Raw genomic sequence first — 10,595 nt, 5'->3', positions numbered from 1 at the left:
AATATAATTATGGAGAAGGACAGGACTGGACCTAGAGTTGAGATTTTTGATTGGAGAATGGCTAACTTTGAGGAGATGCACAGGGATTTAGAGAGAGTGGATTGGGTTAAGTTGTTTTATGGGAAGGATGTCATAGAGAAATGGAGGTCATTTAAGGGTGAAATTATGAGGGTATAGAATCTTTATGTTCCTGTTAGGTTGAAAGGAAAGGTTAAAGGTTTGAAAGCGCCATGGTTTTCAAGGGATATTAGAAACTTGGTTCGGAAAAAGAGGGATGTCTACAATAGATATAGGCAGCATGGAGTAAAGGAATTGCTCGAGGAATATAAAGAATGTAAAAGGAATCTTAAGAAAGAGATTAGAAAAGCTAAAAGAAGTTACGAGTTTGGTTTGGCAAATAAGGTGGAAGTAAATCCGAAAGGTTTCTACAGTTATATTAAAAGCAAGAGGATAGGGAGGGATAAAATTGGTCCCTTAGAAAATCAGGGTGGTCAGCTATGTGTGGAGGCGAGGGAGATGGGAGAGATTTTGAACAATTTCTTCTCTTCGGTATTCACTAAGGAGAAGGATATTGAATTGTGTAAGGTGTGGGAAACAAGTAAGGAAGTTATGGAACCTATGACAATTAAAGAGGTGGAAGTACTGGTGCTTTTAAGAAATTTAAAAGTGGATAAATCTCCGGGTCCTGACAGGATATTCCCCAGGACCTTGAGGGAAGTTTGTGTAGAGATAGCAGGAGCTCTGACGGAGATCTTTCAGATGTCATTAGAAACGGGGATTGTGCCGGAGGATTGGGGTATTGCTCATGTGGTTCCATTGTTTAAAAAGGGTTCTAGAAGTAAGCCTGGCAGTTATAGACCTGTCAGTTTGACATCAGTGGTGGGTAAATTAATGGAAAGTATTCTTAGAGATAGTATTTATAATTATCTGGATAGACAGGATCTGATTAGGAGTAGCCAGCATGGATTTGTGCGTGGAAGGTCATGTTTGACAAACCTTATTGAATTTTTTGAAGAAGTTACGAGGAATGTTGACGAGGGTAAGGCAGTGGATGTAGTCTATATGGACTTCAGCAAGGCCTTTGACAAAGTTCCACGTGGAAGGTTAGTTAAGAAGGTTCAGTTGTTAGGTATTAATGCTGGAGTAATAAAATGGATTCAACAATGGCTAGATGGGAGATGCCAGAGAGTAGTGGTGGATAATTGTTTATCGGGATGGAGGCCGGTGACTAGCGGGGTGCCTCAAGGATCTGTTTTGGGCCCAATGTTGTTTGTAATATACATAAATGATCTGGATGATGGGGTGGTAAATTAGATTAGTAAGTATGTCGATGATACTAAGGTAGGAGGTGTTGTGGATAATGAGGTGGGTTTTCAAAGCTTGCAGGGAGATTTATGACGGTTAGAAGAATGGGCTGAACGTTGGCAGATGGAGTTTAATGCTAAGAAGTGTGAGGTTCTACCTTTTGGCAGGAATAATCCAAATAGAACATACAGGGTAAATGGTAGGGCATTGAGGAATGCAGTGGAACAGAGAGATCTAGGAATAACAGTGCATAGTTCCCTGAAGGTGGAGTCTCATGTAGATAGGGTGGTGAAGAAGGCTTTTGGAACGCTGGCCTTTATAAATCAGAGCATTGAGTACAGAAGTTGGGATGTAATGTTAAAATTGTACGAGGCATTGGTAAGGCCAAATTTGGAATATTGTGTACAGTTCTGGTCACCGAATTATAGGAAAGATATCAATAAATTAGAGAGAGTGCAGAGACGATTTACTAGGATGTTACCTGGGTTTCAGCACTTAAGTTACAGAGAAAGGTTGAACAAGTTAGGTCTCTATTCATTGGAGCGTAGAAGGTTGAGGGGGGATTTGATCGAGGTATTTAAAATTTTGAGAGGGATAGATAGAGTTGACGTGAATAGGCTGTTTCCATTGAGGGTAGGGGAGATTCAAACGAGAGGACATGATTTGAGAGTTAGGGGGCAAAAGTTTAAGGGAAACACGAGGGGGTATTTCTTTACTCAGAGAGTGATAGCTGTGTGGAATGAGCTTCCTGTAGAAGTAGTAGAGGCCAGTTCAGTTGTGTCATTTAAGATAAAATTGGATAGGTATATGGACAGGAAAGGAGTGGAGGGTTATGGGCTGAGTGCGGGTAGGTGGGACTAGGTGAGATTAAGAGTTTGGCACGGACTAGGAGGGCTGGAATGGCCTGTTTCCGTGCTGTGATTGTTATATGGTTATATGGTTCACTCAACCTATTCTCATAAGACACGCTCCACGATCAAGGCAACATCCTTGTATATCTCTCTGCACTCGCTGTATAGCATCCACATCCTTCCTATAGTGAGATGACCAGAACTGAACACAGTCGGGTCTAACTAAGATCTTATATAGCTTTAACATTACTTGGTATTAGATCTTGAATAATCAGCTGACAAATTTCCTCAGGTGAATGCTCTTTTGGAATTGCAATAGTCTATGTGCAGCAAATACTTGAGTTGGGATGCAAAGGAATATGTGTTTTGTAGATATTGCAGAAGTTTCCTGAGCAAACTGCAAGTCTTTTCTACATATTTGGCTTGGGTCAATACTGTTTCTGGTAGTTACAAAAAATATTCAAGTACTAGGAAAGACCAGCATGGTGCAATACAAATCACAGCTACACCTCCAGAAATCCAACATGAAACACACACAGCACATAATTATTTTCCTCTGTGGTACGTCCAGTTCACATACATATAATTTATGTCAATGGCATTAACCTGTTGATTTACCATTGCAGGCTATTGGCTTTAGTAAGCTTTTATTCATTTAATAAGCTTCCAATTATTAAACTTTGTCATAAGCATTACTTTTCATATATTTGGCATTTAACTTCTACTGTATGCCACATTTTGTTCTAAATGACTTTATCTGCTGTAGCACATTGGGTGTAATTGACCCAATTATTCTAGTGTCCAGTAGCTGTGGCAATAAGCGCACAAGCACAACAAGATAGCTTAAGCCTAACTTATTATCTTAAAATAGATAGCACAGATAAAACACACAAAATACTGTACTACATAGTGAGCCACAAAGATTTCTGTGTTCTTGATTCTTAGACACCACTTGGTTGCTGTTGAGGGAACACCAATTCCAACTCGTGAAACCATCCCTTGGTCCCAGGCACCAATCATGATTCCAGTCAGGGTGAAATTACAATAAAGCTGGAAAAGTTATTGCATTTATTTAAGTTTCACAAGCACAGAGTATTCAAGATATAGACAAATCTTTTGTTCTCGTCCATTAACACATTCCATTAAATCAATTATACATTTTAATGGTCCCTCCTTGTTACCTCATTCTTTAATCTCATTCCTTTACGTATTACAGTACATTAATGGTTACAAATATGTGATAAGACCTACTTCCAAATAAACCCAGCTATCAATCCCACTTGACAGACATTCTCACTAACAGACCTACAAACTCCACCTGCTAAGAGTTCAGTAAGAATTAAGTTGTCATCCTACCTGACAGATCATTACTCTACAAATTCCATAGGCTATGTTTTACCCTTTGAATATCTGAGCAAGTTAGAGACACATAATTTTAATATAATGTCAAAGAATACATATCAATAAGCCCCAGATCATTAAAAATCACAATTGTTAAAATATAAAAAAACCCAGATCCGAGGATTGACCTCAACATTGATATTAAAATACATGTTTTCATCCTTGGGGAGCAGTAACAACATCTCATAACCAATTGGAATGGGATAAATAAGATTTATGAACATTACATTGTGATCAGGAATGCAACAGTCAAATTACAATCAATTTGGCACTTGTTTCTGATCTCACAAAAAATTCATATAGAGCCAGTCCCCCCGGGTGTGGCCCACTGTACCCCGATTAACACATATCGCATAATGCACATCTTTTCCAGGAACAATAATAACATTTTCACAAATCATAAGATCATAAGATGGCTTGTTGAGTCTCAACAGAAGTCTGACATTCAACAAAATATAAGATTTATATTTATCAATTAAGATTTAAGATATATATAATATAATTAAAACAGAGCAAAGCAACTTATTGGCAGGAATCTTTAAAAACAAAAAGGAAGAGATGGTTAGAAATGTTTTGATTCTTTCCTAGTCAGTTTATCCTTATCCACACACATAGGATGGGTCTGTCCTCGTACCATCACCCAGAATGTGATTCCTTGTCCGTTGACTATAACCTCACCCTCCAGTGGAGAAGAAGACTAGGATGTCACAAACACTTTACCCTGACTTGCAGAACTGAATTGGCTTTTTTATCAGTGCATTCAGTTGTTCCATCAGGAACAGAAGGAATAGATTGTCCAATCATTAACAAAGGGCAATTGTTCAAATTATACAAAGGACAATTAATTATCCAGATAAAATGTGGGCAGGAGTAAGTACGTGAATTTGCTGTTTCAATAGACCATTCATTCATTTGTTTACACAGACCACTGGCCCGAGGATAATAGGGGACATGGAAGACCCACTGTTCACCATTAGAGACAGCTCACTCTTGTAGCCTGGTACATGAAAAAAAAGTGAGCATTTATTGGATTGAATTTCAAGTGGATCACCATATGCAGAAACAAGATGTTTAATCCCCAGAGGATACCATCCTGATTAGCTTTAACCGTAGGGATTGCGATCAAAAGCCCAGAAGAGGTATTCACCACAAAGAGGAGGAACTGGAATTGCTTCTGTACAGGAAGTGGACTGACATAATCTGTTTGTTAAATCTGAGCAGGGGCACATACATGGTGAATGGCAGCCAAGGGCTGTTTTAGAAGCTGATTGTAAGCATAGCCAACAATTCCCTCCTGCTGCACGAGCGATATTGGTGGGAAGGAATAATCCTGGCTGTCTGGACCACTCCACAGTACACTGTACCCCTACTGAGCAAGTGGAAATAACAGCAGTTGAGGCTGAGGGCTGGATGTCACTATGTCAACACAAGTGACTTTGTTAGCAAAGTTGTTAATTCTTGTCATCGGTGAATTATCTTTCAAATGGGCATCAATGCGGTAAACTCCAATGGTAATGTGATGTTTTGCTCCAAATGTCCTTTCAGAACTCCACTCCCCATTATGGACACTCGATAACAGTATAAGATTGATAGTTCCAGCGACACTGACAGTAGGAGATGCAGCCTGAGGGGACTCAGAAACCATTTCATGTATTTTACTAATTCCGTCTGGTCCCTTTGATGTTTATTCAGAAATACACCATTTCCACTTGAGAACTGAACTCTGTTGTGCACACCTTAGATTATGGGTGAGTGTGTCAAAAACCCATCCCAAAATGGGAAGGTCAGGGCGGAGGGTGATGAGGGAATCAGCTGTCCGTGTTTCAATCTCTACTAAAGCCTAATAACAGGAAAGAAGTTGTTTCTCAAACATTGTGCATCCGATGGCAGTGTCAGGAAGATTTTGGGACCAGAAAACCAGAGCCAAATTCTTTCTTTCATACTTCTGCTACAGGCTCAAGACAGCGACGTCATCTTGAACAGAAACTTGCAATTCAAAGGAGAGGTCCCCTCAGCGAGGAGACAGGGGTAAGGCAGTGGGAACGGCCTCTTTTGCAGCCTCAAAAGTTGATTGTTGCTCAGGGCCCTGTACAAAGCTAAATTTCTTTCTGGTCACATTATACAACGGTTGGAGGAGCATGATTAAGCAGGGTATGTAGTGCCGCCAGCACCCCAGAAGGCCAGCAAAGCATTGGGATTCTTATTTTGTAGTAGAGAATGCTATGCATAGGATATTATTTCTGACCTGATCGGGAATTATCCTTTTGTCCTTGGTCCATTGTATTTCTAGAAAATGAACAATTGTAGCTGGGTCCTGTACTTCATCGGGGTTAATTTCCCATCTCCTCAATTGCATGCGATCAATCAAAGTATTAAGGGCTTCAGAAATATCCTCCTTAGACCACCATGTTGTCTATATTGTGCACTACTTTGATGCTGGGGGATAGGACACATTCACCAAATTCTGTACACCACATTATGGGAATAGATGATACTCTATGTAATGGAGCAACCCTAGAGTCAGTTCCCACCAAGGTGATCCACTGCTGCTTACTGCTAAGTAACCAGCAAAGGATAATAGGTACCTACGGTCTCCTTCTCAGACCACGGAAAGATGAGCTGTTCTTATAGGCCATGCCCCTAGGCGACAGGTGGAGTAACCCACCGACCAGGGTTCAATTCACCTAAGCCTGGGTATAACCAGGGAACATCTTTTTCTTCTTTTGCATTGGAGAACAGAACTGCTCTCCTGAACTCTTCCCCAACCACACTAAGTTGCCCAGACCTGTTGACAAGCCTTTCTGATTTTCCTTTCAAACTTCCAGGAGTTCATCTTATTCAAATTTGCAAGCTATCAATGATACTGTTGGCTGTATTATTGAAAAGACAACTTGGATCAGATGATGGCCTGACCTCAGGCCCTCCAGACCTTATTCAATTCCATCTTGTTGCACTTAAGTTCAGCCCGAATCACATTTTTCTTCCGATTGTAGATTTATATCCATTGTGAATTATATCATACTTAAAATCATTATTTTCATGATTGTCAAAGCCATGGCTATCCTACGCCTTTGCTGGTCTTCTTTCTGCAAATCTCCTATTGTAATACAGTAAGTGTTGTCCTAATAATGCAGAGAGGTAGACAAAGATCTGTGCAACACACACAAAATGCTGGAGGAACTCAGCAGGTCAGGCAGCACCTATGGAGATGAATAAACAGTCAATGTTTCATACTGAGACCATTTATTGGGACTAGAAAGGAAGGGGAAAGATGCCAGAATAAAAATATGGGATGGGGGTTCAGAGAAAGACGAGCTAAAAGGTGGGTGAAGGAGGGATGATGAAGTAAGATGTTGGAAGGTGATAAGTGGAGAAGACAAAGGCTAGAGAAGAAGGAACCTGATTGGAGAGAAGGGGGAGGGGAAGGGACACCAGGAGAGGTGAGAGGCAGGTGAGAAGAAGTAAGAGGCCAGAGTGGAGAAGAGAAAAAGAGGAAAGTGGAGGGGGGAGAAAAGAAATTAACAGAAGTTGGAAAAATTAATATTTATCCATCAGGTTGGAGACTTCCTAGACAGAATATAAGGTGTTGCTCCTCCAACCTGAGAGTGGCCTCATTGTGGCAAAAAAATGGACCATAGACTGACATGTCGGAAAAGGAATGGGGATAAGAATTAAAATAGTTGGCCATTGGGAAATTGTACTTTTGGCAGATGAGGTGGAGATGCTTGATAAAGTAGTCCCCCTATGATCTCACCAATGTAGAGAAAGCCTCGTCAAGAGCACAGGATACAGTTGAACTGTTGCCTCACCTGGAAGGACGGTGTGGGCCCTGAATGAAGGTGAGGGAGGAGGTGAACGGGAAGGTGTAGCTCTTCTGTTGCTTTTAGGGATATGTGCCAGGAGGGAGATTAGTGGGGACAGATGAACGGACAAGGGAATCACAGAGGGAGCGATCCCTGCAGAAGGCAGACATTGGAGTGAGGTAAAGACGTGTTTGGTGGTAGAGTCCTGTTGAAGATGTTGGAAGTTGTGGAGAATGATGTGTTGAATTTGAGGCTCCTGGGATGGTAGGTAAGGAGAAAAGGAACACTCTCCCTGACACAACGGACATCTTTCTCCGGTAGCAATGAACGAGAAGCTGGTAAATGGCGCTGAACACCCGCTCACATTCTGCACTCGCCTTGATAATTTAGATCTTCGGTGCTTTAATCAGTGAAATTGGGGAGAAATGGAGTCGATCATCGGCTCGTGCCCCATCTCCAGGCTTCTAGGCCTCAAGGCTGCACACTTCGCTCAAAGTCTCATGGAACCCTCTCTGAGACAGCCAAGTGCCAGTTCACTCAGTTGGCCCAAAATACACCACCAAAGTGTAGATCACAGGCTCCAATAGAAGAAGAACCATATTTGAAAGAAAAAGAAGACATAAAAGAAGTCAAAGAAGTAGACTTTATCTACACCTTATCTACACTCAATATCTACACCTTATTGTCTGCCTTCATTGTCCTTTCTCTTTAACTGTAATACTTTATTCTGCATTCTGTTACTACTTTCCCTTGCACTACTCAGTGCTCTGTTGTGATGAAAACATCTGGATGAATGCCATAGAGAACCTACCTCAGTATATATGACAATAAGAATAAAGCATGCAACATATCTTTGTATACAAAGCCCTTATCTTTAGCAACTCTGAGTTAGTGGATTTAAATAACTCACACTTTATCTTGGATTAGGGATTGTTGGAGTTTCTCCATAGCTAAAGGACCAGCTAGTGAATAATTGTTTTTTCCTCATTTATTTACAATATTTCCACAATGATCTGTTTGCTGTGACCTGCAATTAATAATGCTGCAGTATAGGGTAGTATATCGACATTCTAATGCTCTAATGTGATGGATGAGAGGAAAGGGATTTGTGCCACCATTATTTGAAGGTAACCATAAAGCTGGCAGAAGCAGGATGTAGAAGGTGGGTGCAATGTTAGGAAAACAATGTTGAATATTGTCATATTAATAGTTTCAGATCAATTTTTTTTGCATTCCATCAAAACTATGAATAATTATCAAGGGAATTCAAATGTTAGAAATGTATGCTTTTAACTGAATGGAAAATAAAGCTACAGATACTGGAATCTCAAGCAAAACCAGAAATGCTGGAAGAATGCAACCATTCAAGCAGAACCTACAGAGAAACCATCCAATGATTAGGGTCAGGAACCCTTCTTCAGAATTATGCAGAGAGTGGAAGGTTTTCAGCTCTCTCTAATTAGTAAGTCTTCCACTCTTCCCGAAGTATTGACTTGTAACACGCTGAGAAAGATTTCACTGCTGGTGTAATGGTCTTTCTGTAGCCACAGTTTTTGGGTTATGGTTAGAGATAACGGGGGCTTTGGAATGTGAGCTATACAGTGAGGGGAGTGTTTTCTCTTGCTGTGGGCCTGACACCGAGGTGATCTGCATCTTTTGCTCAGCGAGAGCTGGAGAGAGAAGACACCAGAAAGGAGAGGTCGTAGAGTGGGGCCGGGAGTCAATAAAGTCTGGGGAAGTCGATAGATCAATAGCAGAAGAGAAACCGTGAGCTCCAACTTGTGCACATCAGACTGTTTCATTAAAATGGGCCCTTTTCTTTTTGTTTTTCTTTACTAACCCTTTAGTCAAATTAAGAATTATAAAGCTAAATCATTTAATTGCATATGGTGTACTGTCTGTTATTCCGTGGTACTGATTTGTAACGGGAACACATCACGCAGCATCCACACAAATTTGAGGGTTTTGCACCTCAAGTTTCACATGCCTGGCGGGACCAGAGATTGTCTGCCCGAGACTAACGCTGCTGACCGAACCTGAGGGCTACAGACTGGTTTCTCCCTTCACTGGTTGCTTGACAGAATACTAATTCATGTGAATTCTTAAATACTAGTGCAACATGACAAAGGAGTAGTTATACCACAGTCCAGTAGCTACACTCATCACAGTCCTTTAATAGAAGAAAAACAAAGTGAAGTTCAAAGTAAAACTTATTATCAGAATATGTACATGTCACCACATACAACCCCAAGTAAAGCAGTATGTGTTGATTTGATCCCTGCCCTTTCTTCAGATAAAACAGATTTTTCACACCAGATCAAGAACTCAGATAAAATATTTCATTAAGCCAACACCATTTTCTGAAGCTGAAGGTGCATAACAAGTTCAATCTTGTTAGTTTGCAAATGTAATAGGATTATATGCAGACTCCCAATATTATGGACCCACATATTTTACCTGTGTTAAAACCATTTATTTGAAAAAACTCAACATACAATAAAACTAATTTACAATAGCTAAAACAGAATATTATTTACCCCATGACTTCTACTATCTAGCAGGTTAAGGACAACCCGCGTTTGGAAATAACCCCAACTGCAAGTACTGCCTGAATTTGGAATTATATAACGTCAATGTCAATGTGTCAAAAATCCTTGAACTCTCAACCCAGCAGCATTCTAGGAACACACACAAAATGCTGAAGAAGCTCAGCAGACCAGGCAGCATCTATGGAAAAAAGTATAGTCGACATTTTGGTCGAAGCCCTTCAACAGGATGGTAGGGCCAACACTTCGGTCCTGTTGAAGGGTTTCGTCCCGAAATGTCAACTGTACTCTTTTCCGTAGGTGCTCCCTGGCCTGCTAAGTTCCTCCAGCATTTTGTGTGTGTTGCTCGGATTTCCAGCATCTGCAGATCTTCTCTTGGTTAGCATCCTAGGAGTCTCTATGCCTCCAAAACTATAGCAATTCAAAGAGGCAGCCTGCCACCATTTTCTTGAGCAATTTTGGAAAGGAAGTAAACTTTCCTGTGAGAATTTCAGTTAGCTTGCTTTGACAATAGCTGATGCTCTTATGGTTTATTGTGAACTTAGTGTGGGCATTAAAAGCAAGTGCTACAGAAGAGCACACTTTGCCATGTGTTCTATTTACTTAGAGAAGACAGTGTTCTAATTACTGATGTGTACCATAACACGAACTCAGAGAAAGGAAACATGGAAATAATTGCCAAAGGAATC

Source organism: Hemitrygon akajei, chromosome 9 (genome assembly GCF_048418815.1).
Source record: "Hemitrygon akajei chromosome 9, sHemAka1.3, whole genome shotgun sequence".
In the NCBI taxonomy this organism is placed as follows: Eukaryota; Metazoa; Chordata; class Chondrichthyes; order Myliobatiformes; family Dasyatidae; genus Hemitrygon; species Hemitrygon akajei.
Note: the sequence above shows the minus strand (reverse complement) of the source record.